The sequence below is a fragment of the Coenobita brevimanus genome, chromosome 31, assembly GCF_032717465.1.
Source record: "Coenobita brevimanus isolate Jiangsu-jjx chromosome 31, ASM3271746v2, whole genome shotgun sequence".
NCBI classification, from domain to species: domain Eukaryota; kingdom Metazoa; phylum Arthropoda; class Malacostraca; order Decapoda; family Coenobitidae; genus Coenobita; species Coenobita brevimanus.
Genome location: NC_136984.1, coordinates 3,574,690 through 3,590,285, shown reverse-complemented (window position 1 = coordinate 3,590,285; position 15,596 = coordinate 3,574,690). Strand labels below are relative to the sequence as shown.

Sequence of the window (15,596 nt, the reverse complement as noted above, 5' to 3'; positions counted from 1 at the left end):
CAGGAAAGCTTTGAAGGGTCTGTGAGGGAGCTCACAAGAGAGATGTTTGCACGTTATGCTGTTGAAAGGCCTCAACATCGCACCCGCACTGCCCCTATTGCCCAAACTCCCCTGAGAATATCCGGCCACCATTTCCCCACTCCTATCCCTCCCCAGCCAAACAGACCTAGGACCCAACGCAGGTGTCACGTGTGTAGTAATTCCCGGGTGAGACTCACCACTCAGAGGAAGGACACCCGCTATAAGTGCGTCGAGTGTGAAGTGGGTCTCTGTATTCACCCATGTTTCAGCAAATATCACACGTTGATCCAATTCTGATATAGTGTGAATGCGATAGGATGCTGAAACTATGAAGTAAATCCGACAAACAGACGCTCAGTGAAATTATCAGTCATGTTGATCAGAAAATATTAGAATAAAGTGCATACGGGTATAACATAAGTGCAAAAAATTGTATGTAAGTGTATAAATATGCTGTAAGTGGAAACATACCTAGCGAGGGTTTTATGATGCGATATTCTGTCGCTCAGTGCAATAAATAAGGCCCGTAAATATGTAATTATTATTATTGGAAATGCTAACGGGTATAATATAAGTCAAATTATTGTAAGTGCTGAAATATATTCTAAGTCAAAATATTCATAGCGTGTGTATAGAGATGCGATATCCTGACGCTCAGTTGAATGAATAAGGCTCGTAATTATGAAAATAGAAGTCAACAAGTGGGAAAGTGTGTAATATATGTGAAGAATTAGTATATAAGTGTTTGAGTATTATGTTGGTCGAAACATTCATTGCGAGGGTATTTTCATGCGATATTCTCACGCTCACATGAATAAATAATGCCAGTAAGTATGTATAGTGCAGTATAAGGGTGTAAACGTGTGTAATGTAAGTGGGAAAGTATAATTGGAGTGAAAAAATAAAGTAGAAGATGAAGTATGGAAGTAAGAAGTAGAGTATGGAAGTTAAGAAGTTACTGCATGATCGTATCGTGATCCCTACCCTGACGTATGGAAGCGAGGCGTGGACCTTGCAAGAGGGGAACAAGTCAAGAGTGAGAGCAGTGGAAATGAGTTACTTGAGAGGAGCATGTGGAGTGACGTGGAGGGACAGGTTGACGAATGAAGAAGTAAAGGAACGTTGTGGGGTAGATGTGGATGTGGTTGAAAAGATTAGGAGAAATACACTGAGGTGGTTTGGACATGTGGAGAGAATGGAGAATGAAAGACTGACTAAGAGGGTGTATGTAGGTGAGGTGGAGGGAGGGAGAGGGAGGGGTAGACCGAGGATGAGGTGGAGGGATGGAGTTGAGAGGTATATGAGGGAGGGGGGGTGAGCTGGGGGGAGGGGAGTCAAATGGTGGGTGACAGAGTGACTTGGAGGCGTTTTGTCTGCGGCCACCCTTTGCGGGATTAGGGCGTCGGGCTAGAGATAGATAGATAGATAGATAGATAGAAGATGAAACACGAGTGTTTGAGATTGTGCTTGCTACGTGAATATGCGCTAACATTTCGTTAAATGCCCTCGTAATGAATGTAAATAATTGAAAACATTTACAGTGGTGGAGGAAAGGTTCTATGTAAAGGGAAAAATAATAAGAAAGTGATAAAACAATTGGGTATGTTGAAATACGAGTCATAGCGAGTGCGCTTAGTAAGGCGATGTTCGCTAAACTTATGCTGCATGTCATCATAATGAATGAAAACATCTGAAAACATTTACAAACAGTAAAAATTGGTAAAATGTCATTGAAACAGAAGTATACAAGTAGAAAAAATGATAGGTTGACTGATACAAGAAACTTAGCATATAGCATGTTACGACTCGGACCTAACTCGCAATGCTCGCGCAATGGTACAATGCTTATTTTTCATATATATGTGTCTGAAATCCATTATATTGCTACTGTTATTGTTTACTAGTTCAAATTCAATAAATATAGAAGTGTTCTGTGTTGTTTCTCCCAATATTTCCTACCATAGAAAATGTGAGCGCCTCACACGTCAATGATAGAATACGATACCTGGCGCGGGGGACCTCACCTGTTCCGACCACTAATGGACCACGGTAAGCCCTTTCTTGGTGATTTTCCTTCGTTTCTCAACCAAAGCGGAGTTTTAGCCAAAATTTTTTTTTACAAAATAGCTCGAGACTGAGGGATGTCGGAGGTGCGGAAAACCTCGGGACGTGACGGATTAATATAAACAAAATCAACTTAAATGAAGCAACATGGACACTACATGAAAAATTATGCAAAATCTTGGTGGAAATAAATTAAAAACCATAATCAAGACGCAAAAAATTATGCAAATTCATCGGGGGAAAAAATTATGAGTACCACAATATTAAAAAAATCCAAAAACAGAAAAACATAATATACAGCTTACATTAAAAAAGAATGACAACATTATCTGCCAAAATGCAAGCAGGAAGCACTGAAGAACAGCACAACAAAAAAAGTATATGTGGAAGGCATACAACTCACGAGTCTCCCTCGTTTGTTGAAAACTTGGAGGGTAAGATGTGAGCATGGAAGGAAAAATTTAGGGAAAAAGATGGAGACAAATTATGTTGGGAAAAATTTTAGGAAAAAATTATATAGTACAATGAAAACAGTAGAGGAAAAGATGGGAAGAACCTATGAAGTGCACGAGAGAGAGAGAGAGAGAGAGAGAGAGAGAGAGAGAGAGAGAGAGAGACTGAACTTTTCCTTGTTACTGGGTCCTATCTCATTCCATGACCTGTCATCTTGTCAGTTAAAGAAGCTCTCTAACACCATTTCCTAAGTAACTTATTTTGCTTATTACAACTTACTCTCCTATTCTTTGTTGCATAAATCCTTCCAGTATCACCATACTCTGCAGAAACAACGTACTGTACAGAAGGATACTAACCAGCCATATCTAAAAAATACATCACTAAGGAAGAGGTAGCCTATCATTTAATTGGGAATTAAGACTGGCATGATGATGATATTGGTTGTGGTGGTGATGATGATATTGGTGGTGGTGGTGATGATAGTGGTAGTGGTGGTGATGATAATAGTGGTGGTGGTGATGATATTGGTGGTGGTGGTGATGATAGTGTTGGTGGTGGTGATGATAGTGGTGGTGGTGGTGAGAGATAATTGTTGGTGGTGGTGATGATAATGGTGGTGGTGGTGATGATGATAGCGGTGGTGGTGGTGGTGATGATGATGATAGTGGTGGTGGTGGTGATGATGATAGCGGTGGTGGTGGTGGTGATGATGATAGCGGTGGTGGTGGTGGTGATGATCATGATGATGATAGTGGTGGTGATGATGATGATAGTTGTGGTGGAGCTTGTGAAGATGATGACAATGATGATGATGATAGTTGTGGTGGTCGTGATGATGATTATGACGATTGACTATTGATAACGACGATGAAAATGACGATGATAATGACTGTCCAATATATATATATTTTTTTTCTGCAAGAAAGAAGGAACCAAAGGCTGCGAGCCCGCAGTTATTGTTCCTTCCAAGAGAAAAACAAAATACAAGAGAGAGCCAAACTCAAGATCCGATAATTTCGAGGTGCCTGGACACACTGCGTTTGAAAGACTGGAGATCATAGGAAGCAGGAAATACAGACAGAGGGAGACAGTTCCAGAGTTGACCTGTTGCATAAATGAAGGACTGGGAGTAACGGTTAACTCTTGCATTAGAGAGTTGGACAGAAAAGGGATAAGAGTTTGCTGCTAGACGGTGCTATGCGCCCGTCGTGGAGGTGGAGGGATGCAAGCAGACAGTTCAGAGGAGCAGTGACCATTGAAGTAGCGATAGAAAAAAGATAAAGATGCAACAGTCCGACGAAGAGACAAAGGTTGAAGGGAGTCACTAAGAGGAGGAGAGTTAATGAGACGAAAAGCCTTTGACTTCATCCTATTGAGAAGTGCTGTGTGTGGGGAGCCTGCCCACACATGAGAGTTGTACTCTACACAGGGGAGGATAAAACCCCTGTATAGAGTCAACAATTGTGCAGGGGTAAAGAAGGAACAGAGGCGGCTTAGCACACCTAATCTCTTGGAAGCAGATTTTACAAGAGATGTAATATGATCTTTCCAAGATAAGTATCGGGTAAAAGAAACCCCAAGCATGTTAAAGGATGATGCAGGATTAAGCTGAATATTATTAAACATTAGTGGGTATACCTGTGGAAGGTTTTGTTGGGTTGATAGGTGTAAGAACTGAGTCTTAAATGCACTAAAAACAACAAGATTATTATTACCCCAGTCAGAGATACGAGCCAAGTCAGACATTAGGTGTGCCATAGCCTCGTCCCTTGTTTGTTGATTTAACTGCTGAGATGGACGTTGCGGGAACCGAATGGATAGGTGAAGGGTGGAGTCATCAGCATATGGGTGGATAGGGTTAGATGTACAGCTTAGAAGGTCATTGATGAATAAAAGGAAGAGAGTTGGTGATAGGACAGAGCCCTGAGGAACACCACTGTTGATAGATCTAGGAGAAGAACGATGGCCGTCTACAACAGCGGCTATAGAACGACTAGAAAGGAAGCTAGAGGTGAAAGCACAGATAGAAGGATAGAAACCGTAAGAGGGCAGTTTGGAAATTAAAGATTTATGCCAGACTCGATCGAAAGCCTTTGAGACGTCAAGTGCAATGGCTAAGCTTTCGCCAAAGTCCCGAAAGGAGGATGACCAGGAGTCTGAAAGGTAGGTGAAAAGATCGCCAGTGGAGCGTCCCTGACGGAACCCATACTGACGATCAGAAAGAAGGTTGTGATAGGAAAGATGCTTTAAAAATTTTTTATTAGAAACTGACTCGAAAAGTTTTAAGATACAGGATGTTAAAGCATTTGGACGATAGTTAGAGGGTTGGGAATAGTCACCCTTCTTTGGGACTGGCTGAATGAGAGGAAGCTTCCAGCAAGAAGGAAAGGTATAAGTTGATAGACAAAGGCAAAAGAGTTTGCCTAGGCAGGGTGTAAGCACAGAAGCACAGTTCTTGAGAACAACAGGAGAGACTCCATCAGGCCCATATGCCCTGTTAGTACTAAGGCCAGTGATGGCAGAAAATACATCAGCTGAAGAAATTTTAATGTCAGCCATGAGGAAGTCAGAGGGGGGAAGTGATGGAGGAACAGCACCGGAATCGTCTAAGGTGGAATTGGAGGAGAAAGTCTGAGCAAAGAGATCTGCTTTATCAGGAAATAGCTATAGAACCATCAGAGTAGAAAAGAGGAGGGAAGGATGATGAGGTAAAGTTGTTAGAAAGGTTTTTGACAAGGTACCAGAAGGAGCGGGAAGAATTCAAGTTAGAGAGTTGAGAGCATTTTGTACGGATGAAATTATTTTTAGCAGAGCGAAGAACAGACTTAGCACAATTCCGGACAGAAACGTATAAAAGATGTGATTCGGGGATGGGTTGGCTCTGGTACCTTTTATAGGCCCTCTCCTTGTTGTGGATAGCATTAGAACAAGCGTGATTAAACCAAGGCTTTCTTGCATTAATTAGAGGATATGAGAAAGGAATGTATGCTTCCATGCCCTAAAGAATATCCTCCGTAATGCAAGGCACACCCAGGTTATATGCAAAATTTAACTCACATCAACCACCTTTGCTCTAACTGTACAAAGGTGTTCACAAAATGAATCTGATATAGTGAGATTTTGAAGCCATAGTCTATAGCAAACTTAATATTGTGATTTCTCATTGGGTAAGGAAGCTCCCTAACACCTCTTCCTAAGTGATTTCATTCTGGATATGGCTGGTTAACATTTTTTACGATATTTTTGCAGAGTTTGGCAAAACTGGAAGGATACTAACACCTCTTCCTAGGTGATTAATTTTTGGATGTGGCTGGTTATCATTTTGTACGTTATTTATGAAGAGTATGGCGATACTGAAAGGATTTATGTAACACAGGGGAGAACAGTAAGGTGTAATAAGCAAGCGGAAGCTCCCTAACATGTCTTCCTAAGCAATTTATTTTTGGATATGGTTGGTTAATATCCTACGTTGTTTATGCAGAGTATGGCGATAGTGGAAGGATTTATGTAATACAAGGGAGGACAGTAGGATGAAACAACACAAAATAAATCACTTAAGAAAGGTGTGAGGGAGCTAGATACGAGTTTTTGAAAGTATCTTCCTCTGATGAAAAAAAAAAATATATATATATGGTAGGTAAACACTTCACACAGAAAAGACAAACATCTACTATCTTAGGTTATAGTTTTTTTTTCTTTTTGTATGCAATATATCTAACCTCAGTAAACCTTGAGTATAACAAACCAATTTGGGGGAAGCCTGATCAGATAAAGCTGATAATTCATTATATCTAATGGTCCCCCCTGAGACTGAATTTCAAGCACATGTTTGAAAATAAATCAGTACAATAGCATATCAAGTATTATAAACGAAAACTGCAGTACAACCATTGTTCACTAACTTGGCCCATAATTTTTCCCTTCTGCAGCTTTCTTCACATCCTTGTCACAGCACTTCTTCATGACTATTACAGTATTACAATTGTTATTACAACTCAGCAATCATGATGGGGAAAGGGCAATTTCAGGCCAGGTTGGAGTAATATGGGTAGGACGCAGGTACTGCCACCCACTGCTCCCCATTTGGTATTGCTAAATAGTTACAGGTAATAAACTTAAATACTTTTCAGTACATTATGATAGGCAATATTGGTATAGATAAAATTGGTATTGGCTAAATATTGTTACGTGTAATTTAAATAATTAATAATTACACATATCTAGATACAGCACATTTTAATCATCTTCACTTTCACTGTCAGTGTCATCAGTCCATGGCTCTATGTCCAAGTCCGATTCACGTTCTTGCTCCGATCCTTCAGTTTCATCCAACCCAGTATCATCAGGATCCAACTCAGTATCATCCAACAGTGTGGATGACCCTTCTCCTCCTTCATCTACGAAAGAATTTTTTCTGAAGGTGTCTGGCAAACGTGGACCGGTAAACCACAATGGCACATAGAGTCCATTCTCATTAACAGTCCAGCTGAAGTCGAGAGGGTCGAGGTCCTTTGTTGGGTCAGGTGTATACGACAGGCTCCACATTTGCGATATATAGTTGGCTCTTGAAATGTGCTTTTCCAATGATCTCTTGCACGGTGGCAGTGACGAGCAGTTCACCTTCTTGACCTTGTCTTTCATCTTAATACCACCTGTCATTTCAACAAATGCTTGGAACCGGGCTTCGTTGATGTCATTCACTGCCCTGAAACCATATATTCTACAGATGTATGCTGTGAAAGACGTTTTGTTCACTACTTTGGTGGACAGGGTCTGCAATGCTTTAACATGTTGTTCAGCCTTCTCCAAATAACTTAAAGGAATCACTTTCCCTTTTCTGTAGAATGCAGATGAGAAATCACACCCAGTTACAGCGTGGAAACCAATAAGTGCTTCGCTCAGTCCGGAATGTTTCTTCTCAAGCTCATTTGAAATATCATTGACATTGATGAGCCTTTTGTTGTTACCTGAACCAAAGTCCATTACTATCATAGATGAATCAGAGATTTTTGGTACAAGACCAATCAAGATGACAAGGACGTCTGTGTCAGAGGATCGAACAACGACTTTTCCACTGATATTATACACGTCAAATGCTATCAGGGTGTCAGCTTCTTCATGTCGTCCCTGCAGTTCACCTGGCTGTTCTGTACTTAATGTCCCCATAGATTTAACCCATATCTTCACACAATATCCACCATGTGATAAATAAACAGTTTTCCTGCCAATAATTGGGGCATAGTACTCATTTGTGACCTCTTTTAACAAAAAGTCTGCAAAAGCCTCTTTGAAAGGACCATTATTTAGGAGATCAAATCCTTTCTGGCGCTGCTGTTGCTCTGTACTTGAAATTATGAAAGTGCTATTCTCAGCTTGTTCTGATCCTCTCTTAAGTCTTTCTAGGTCTTTGATTGAGGGCTCTAGATATTTGTCCAACAGTAAGTGGACAGAATCTCCCTGAGTTGAACAAATTTTTATCATTATGTCCCTGATGATCGCTCCATAGGTTGACCTATTATGCATAGTGATTGCTACCTGTTCTTTATCACCCATTGTTATCAGTTGACACAAGATCAGACAGTAATCGTTGAATCAGTTAATTGTCCCATCAGTCAGTTGAAGACTTGGTTTTTTATCTGCAAGCAAAAGTTACTGTCGCTGGTATATTTATGCAACTAAATACCTAACAGATACATTTTCATCCATTCCTCTCATACTGCTGATGTTGGGTCGGAGCATATTATTTTGAGGCTGCTGTCTGGGCCCCGGTACAAGGAAAGATTGCTGTCATTGATATATTTTTGTTACTTAGTACCGAACAGTTATAATGGAACGAGTTTCATCCATTCTTCTCAATGTTTGAATAAGCCACATAATTTTGACTCTCAAAAAATTGCTGGTCGGGACTGGGTAAAAAAAAAAGAAAAAAAAAATGCTGTTGTTGCCATTCTCATATTCCATCATGTTTGTATAGATCTAGAAAGTCGGTTTTAACCATTCCTCTCATTTTGTAAAGAAAACCAGTTTAGTCAAGAATAAGCAATTTTGCAGCTGCTGTCTGGGTCCCGGTACAATAAATAATTGCTGTCATTGACATATTTGTGTAACTCAGTACCTGACAGTTAAAATGCAACAAGGTACGTCCATTCCTCTCCATGTTTGAGTAATGCAAAATTGACCCCCCAAAATGTTGGTGTCTGGGGTCAGGTACATGCACAAGTTGCTGTCAGTGTGATTACTATGTCCCTCAACTTCCAAAAAGTGATTACCATATAAAAATGTCCATTCCTCTTACCCATTTGAATAAATGTTTTTTTACACCTTAATTAAAGGTACCCTACAGGCTGTAGGTACAGGATATTAAGCGGCAGCAACTATGATTCGTGATTCTTAGGACTGTTCCAATGTAATGATGCCGACAAACCTTATCCCTCTGTTCACTTGAATAAATTGGTCTGGGCTCCTGGACTATATTCATAGACATGGAGACATATATATAAGTATACACCCTAAGTAGATACATATACATAGTCACATACAAAGGTAGGTAGATAGACAAAAAACGATATACATTGTAAAATTGCCTCTTGATTCAAAATCCCAGCACTAGGACAATACATACACATGCATCTGATGTGTGCGTGTGGACAACACACACACACACACACACACACACACACACACACACACACACACACACACACACACTGGCTCAGTGTAACGTTCTCGTTTGCCATCTGGTAGACGGGAGTTCGAGCCTCGCTCAGGTTGCGAAAAGTTTCACTGACGAAGTGGGTGGTTACTGTCCCCCTGGAGCAAGGGGACAGGTATGTGCGTGTGTGAAGGTCACAGCCTGGCCCTTAGATCGGACTATATGAGCTCTCAGCTCCCTTCCGGGGGGGTAAAAGCTGACGATCACGACCATCAAATGATCCTGACCGACCCGGTGAATTACACACACACACACACAGGCTTGTATATATATATATATATATATATATATATATATATATATATATATATATATAGATAGATAGATAGATAGATAGATAGATATAGATAGATAGATAGATAGATAGATAGATATACCGGTATACCAAAATGTCCCATCATTGTCCTAGTGCCAGGGCATTACAATGAAAGGAAGTCGGGGTGAAGGGTGAGAATGTCCTCGAGTACATCAAGATGTGTGATGAAGTAGATACACAATGCAGAAAACAAGAGTCCAGGGGGCCTCTAGGGGGGCACTAACTGAGCAGTTAACGATATGATGGGATAATGCCTCCTCCATTGGACTGCGATAGAGTTTACACGGCCTGTTGGCTTTAGATACTGTATAATATGAGCAAATTTCAGTCTTTGCTTACTTGAAAGAGAATGGGTAAAATCCTTCAAAAGGAAAATGCTTCCTTCGAGGCAAAATGAGAGTAAATTATACATCTTGCCATTGTCAACTGGAGGCAAGGCATAACACCTGACTGACAAGGTAAGCACCCCTATTCCCCGAGACTACAACACGCTACCGTCGTATTTGCAATGCAGGTCATTATTTCACTTCAAGGCGAGTGCAGCTGAGTGATGAGACCTTACCTAAAACTTGATGAAAAACTCACACAAACTCACACAGAACAGTGGCGAAGATGTTTTAATAAATGCCCGTTCAACCCTCAAAACTTTTTTTTTTTTTTTTTGGTACCCTTGTCATCTCCAGACTATTTTATTTAGCTGAGGGAAAACTTTTCACTTGGGAAGGGGTGAATGTAACATTAAGAAACCTCTTCACCACTCTTAATCCTTATTCCTTTAACTAGAAGTTTCTGACATAGCAAGATTACAATAGAATCTACGTCAGTGAAGTGAAGTGTTATCCAGTGAGTGCAAGAATATGAAATGAAACTGAAAAAGAATTCAAAAGAAAATATTACAGACACAACATGATATTAAGCAACGTCAAGGTTATTTGCTGGTTGCACAAAATGAGAGACTGACTAGGCAGTGTATGGGAGTCTGGTGAAAAGGGGAAGGGAGAGAGGGGGGGGAGGATTAGATAGAAGGAAGGGGTTGAGAAATATATGATTGGGAGGTGTGTAAGCTCGAGAAAAATAAGGCAGTTGGCGGAGGACAAGGTAGCTTGGAGATGATTGTCCTCTCAAATTATGAAACAGTACATGAAACAGCTCACTTTCAGAAGATGATAAAAAAAAGTTACTTATTGAAGACTGAAAAAGTAACCAATACAGCTCGGTAATAAAGAACATTGAAAAATGGATAATTATAGCTTAGAAAAAAAATCTAAAAAAAAAAAAAAAAATCAGTAACATCTCACTTGAAGAACCGTAAAAACAGTGGACAACACCAGGCTAATTAAAGAACACTGAGAACAATAACCAGCAAGAGCAATCCGAGACTGCAAACCTCTGTCAAGCTAGGCATTATTTATCAAGTTAGAAGCAAGAGTGTTGAAATTGCCACTATCCCGCAATGGTAAAGAGTCCTTTAAAAAATTCCTGGATCCGGATGACGATCTGGATCACCACCAAAATGATGGATTCATCCTTGGGCCATACCCTACCCCTCCAAAAATATTGAGCAAAACCCGTTCATAACTTTTTGAGTAATCCTGTTAAATGACAAACATACAAAAACCGGCAAAAAGATAACCTCCTTGGCGGAGGAAATAGTAGCTTACAGCATAAAAGCAGATTAAAGCAGCTCATTTTTAATAACTATCTATCTATCTATCTATTGCCAGACGCCTCAATCCCGTTTGGGGTGGCCACAAACAAATCGCCTCCAAGTCGCCCTGTCCCCCGCCATTTCACTGCCCTGCTCCCAACTCACACCCCCCTCTCTCATATACCTCTCCACCCCATCCCTCCATCTCATCCTCGGTCTCCCCCTCCCTCTTCCACCCTCCACCTCACTCACATACACTCTCTTCGTCAGTCTTTCACCCTCCATCCTCTCCACATGGCCAAACCACCTCAGTGTGTTCCTCATAACGCTTCCTATCACATCCACATCCACACCACAACGCTCCTTTATATCCTCATTCGTCAGCCTGTCTCTCCACGTGACTCCACAGGCTCCTCTTAAATAACTCATTTTTAATAACATTTAAATATATACATCAGTATCTCACATTCAGAAGACAGTTAAAAAATAGTAGAAAAAAAGTAACTTACAGAAGACGGTGGCAGCAGGAGGAGCAACAAGCAGCTTAATCAGCAAGTGTCTGATACACCACTACCCGCCCCGCCCTGCATGCCAGGCAATACTGTGATAACAAGTGTCGTACCTGTGCCTGTCCCACACACCTTATCTCATGACTAGCAGGGGTACCCGGCATTCCCCCCTCCCCCCCTTTATTTAACTTCCTCCTGTCCCTCCCCCCCCCCTCTCTCTCTCATCCTTCTCTCGTTACCCCTCCTTATTTATCTAACTCTCACTACTCTGCCCTCCCTCTCTCGAACCATCGGTCTTGTTGGTCTTAAAACCTTGCTTGGGTCATAAGACCAAAAAGACGAACACTCCAATCCTATTTGTTCTAGTTCAGTCCTTCTTTCTAGTCCAAAAAGACCATGTATCTCTAACGCTTTTGATGAGGGATTAGAGGAGGTCCAGGAACTTTCTATTTCAGCTTTCACAGACTAACAGACAGTGTTTGTGTTTACTTGTTTACTATCACCAGTGACCTAAAATGACCTCCGATCGGTGACTTCAAATGACCTCGGAGTCAACCTCAAATAGCCTATGTCCGAACTGGAGGTCATGTGAGTCTCCATGCCAAAAATTGGGCTGCAGTGGTACCCGGCGTTGCCCGGGCCAAAAAGCCGAACACTCAACCAGTGGCCTCAAATGACCCATATCTGAATTCTGACCCCCCTAAAACTTTCATTGGGTCATATGGATTCCAAATATGTGGGTTAAGGCCAGGTAAAATGAAAATTGAGGCAGTGGTTCGTGAACAAACAGACAGAAAATGCTCTTTATATAGTAGATTTGCTGTGGCAGCAAGTGCCATACCTCAGTCTGTTTCACACACCTCATCTCACATCCACTCTGCCACTTCATCATTATTCTGCAGTTCTCTTATCTAATGATTTGATTCTTGCTGATGCATGTCATCTTTTTAACCTCTGAATATGTTTCGGTAACAGCAGTATTGTACTTTAACTTCGGTCTCATGCACCCTACATCACGACCACCTCGCCACTTTGTCATCATGAAATTATTATTATCCATCCATCAGTCCATGTTAAGTCACTTCATTTTAACCAGTTATTCCTATAATGAAAAGAATGGCCTGGGAGTAGCTATAACAGTGTTAGTCTTCAACCTCAGTCACGCAAATCTCACCTTACGCCACCCCCACAATGCCACTTCATTATTTTTTCATCACCGTAGTATTGTATCCTGGACGATAACATCACCTTCACTAATGTATAAGCGTTGCCTGGACTTTATGGCATCTAAAGCTGTCACACACATCAGTTCGCCTCACCTGATATCCTCACCACAGCTTCAATAGACTTTTCTCTTTTAATGACTCTATTCCAGCTGTTGCATGTGATTATTCCTTGTGTCACTGAATATATTGTGGAAGCAACTTCACGTGACATCCACGCAGTAGTTTCATTACACTGCTGTTCTATCTAATAATTCTTATCTAGTTTCTATACAGTATTTGTTTTTCTTCTACTTATGCCACTGAATATGTTTTGGCAGCAACAGCATCAAACCACAGTCCGTCTCACACACATCACCTCACTTCCGTCCTACTATTTCATCATTATATTGTCGCTTTTAGTTGAGTTTTGATTCAGGTGTATCACTAGATTCACCTTGTCAGTAAACTTCATTTCATTTTAGGTCGTTTCCTATACTGTAGTTTTCTTCCATTTTTTTAATGCGATGACAGGTATGTATTATCTTTCTCATAATTTTCCAGTATCTTTCTACTTCAATGCATTGCTGCTAGTAGTGGACAACATACACAGTGAGAAAAGATAAAAATAGTTCACTCAGAGTAGACAGTGAAACACATACACACACACAAACACACACACACATTCTGTGTGTGTGTGTGTGTGTGTGTGTGTGTGTGTGTGTGTGTGTGTGTGTGAGAGAGAGAGAGAGAGAGAGAGAGAGAGAGAGAGAGAGAGAGGACCTACAGAACACAGTGGCGGTAGGAACAGCATCTATCTTCCAAAGTCAATAAAATCATGCCCCTATGACCCACTCTTAGGAAAATAAAACTGTGTGACGTCAGCTGGAACAGAGGCCTGGGGTTGGCCCGGCCACTGTCTTTGTTCGTAACAGACCCACTGCAGGACCCAGACTTTCTACATAAGAGGGTTAATTGTGTCATTAGTAAACTAACACTGACTGCAAAACTGCCATTAAATTATCGACACGGCTTCCGCACATGTTTTCTGTGGTAGGAAAATGAGAGGTGGTCTTGTGTAATACTAAGGTATAAATTTACTCCTTTAGTCCCGGTGACTTCCTTTTCAGATTACTCCTGCTGCTAAAAGACAATTTTATGTAGCGTCGAAAAGAGGTTTGCTGGGGCTACAGCTCGCCCTTGAGCTGACTTTAACCGAATAATATCATCAGAGATAGCAAGAATGACCAAGATATGCCCGGGTCAAGTGGGTATATCTGTTGCGGCGCAGGGACTTCTCAGCGAATGCCGTTCACAGTCCTTGAGAAAATAGTAACTATTATTGATGTGTAATGTTAATGTGAGAAATGAAATGGCGAAGAATTTAATCTTCATATGAAAAAAGCCCTCATTCCTTCACTCTGACACACTTTTCTCCCACCTCTTACCCTCCTTCTGCTAGACTCACCCCGTCATCCACACCCTCGTATCCACTTGTGTGTGTGTGTGTGTGTGTGTGTGTGTGTGTGTGTGTGTGTGTGTGTGTGTGTGTGTGTGTGTGTGTGTGTGTGTGTGTGAGCTTGCAAATCATATTCGTGAAGCATAATGGCCAGTTTGGCAGGTTAGGAGGGTCAACATGAGGTAGAGAGAGTGAACGAGATAGATGGGGTAGGCAGGTGGGTGGGTGGGTCAGAGTGGGCGGGTTAGGGAGGGTGGGAGAGTGGGTGGACAGAGTGAGTGCTTGGCCAGGCTGAGTGGGATGGGAGGGGTTGGTGAGTGGGTGCGGTGCATGGACAATATGGGCGGGACGGTCCGTGGAGTGAGTGGTAGGGTGGACGTGGTGTGTTATTGGTTAGGTGAGGGGCAGAGTGGTTCTCTGGGTGAGCGGCTGGGTTGGCAGGAAGATCTATGGTTACTGAGTAGGCCGGCAGGCAGGGTGACTGTGAGGATGGGTAGAGTAAGTGGATAGGGAGGGGGGGTGGATGGGTTGAGAAGGTGGATGGGTCCGTCTGTGGGTGAGTAGGGTAGGATGGGTTGGATTGGGTGGCTGCATAGGTGGAGGCACAAGGTGAGAGGACAGCCACGGCGGATGGGGGAGTGGGGAAGGGGAAAATATGTCAATAGGGTGAAGAGGTACAGTAAATGATAGAAACAGGTTTATATGTTAAGTATGGCTAAGATGAATGTGTTCCTGCAGAAAATGGCCCAAACAATAACATAACCAAGGGGTAAACATAGGACCATTAGAGGAAAAATGTCCATGTTTGGATTTAGTTTCGCAACGTAGGAAGAACATAGGTTCATAAGAGAAAATGTTATGTTTATGAGGAATATTAAATAGGTTCACAAGGGAAACACATCCAACTGAGGCCATGTAATAATAGGTCCATAGTTAAAATAGGTCCATTGGGAAAATTAATCCATGAATTTAATAAGGCCCCGGGAAAAATTGACCTGTGGGGAAACTAGATCCAAATGGAAACATTGATCGGGTGAAAATTGGCCTACAGAGATAATAGATTCATAGGTCCATGAGGGAGATTTTGTCAATGTGGGAACAGATCCCTTGAAGAAATGGGTGGGTGGGAGGCGACATATGTTAATTCTTGCCAGAGAGGGTTTTATGTGCTTGTTTTAATGAAGCAATCACTGGCCACTATTGGTATAT

General features: G+C 41.6%; 1 pseudogene; it reads right to left on the bottom strand.

Moving 5' to 3' along the window:
• Positions 1-6,504, bottom strand: part of LOC145395468 (DNA polymerase delta catalytic subunit-like) — a 133,476-nt pseudogene extending 126,972 nt beyond the window's left edge.
• Between the last annotated feature and the right edge of the window lie 9,092 nt (positions 6,505-15,596).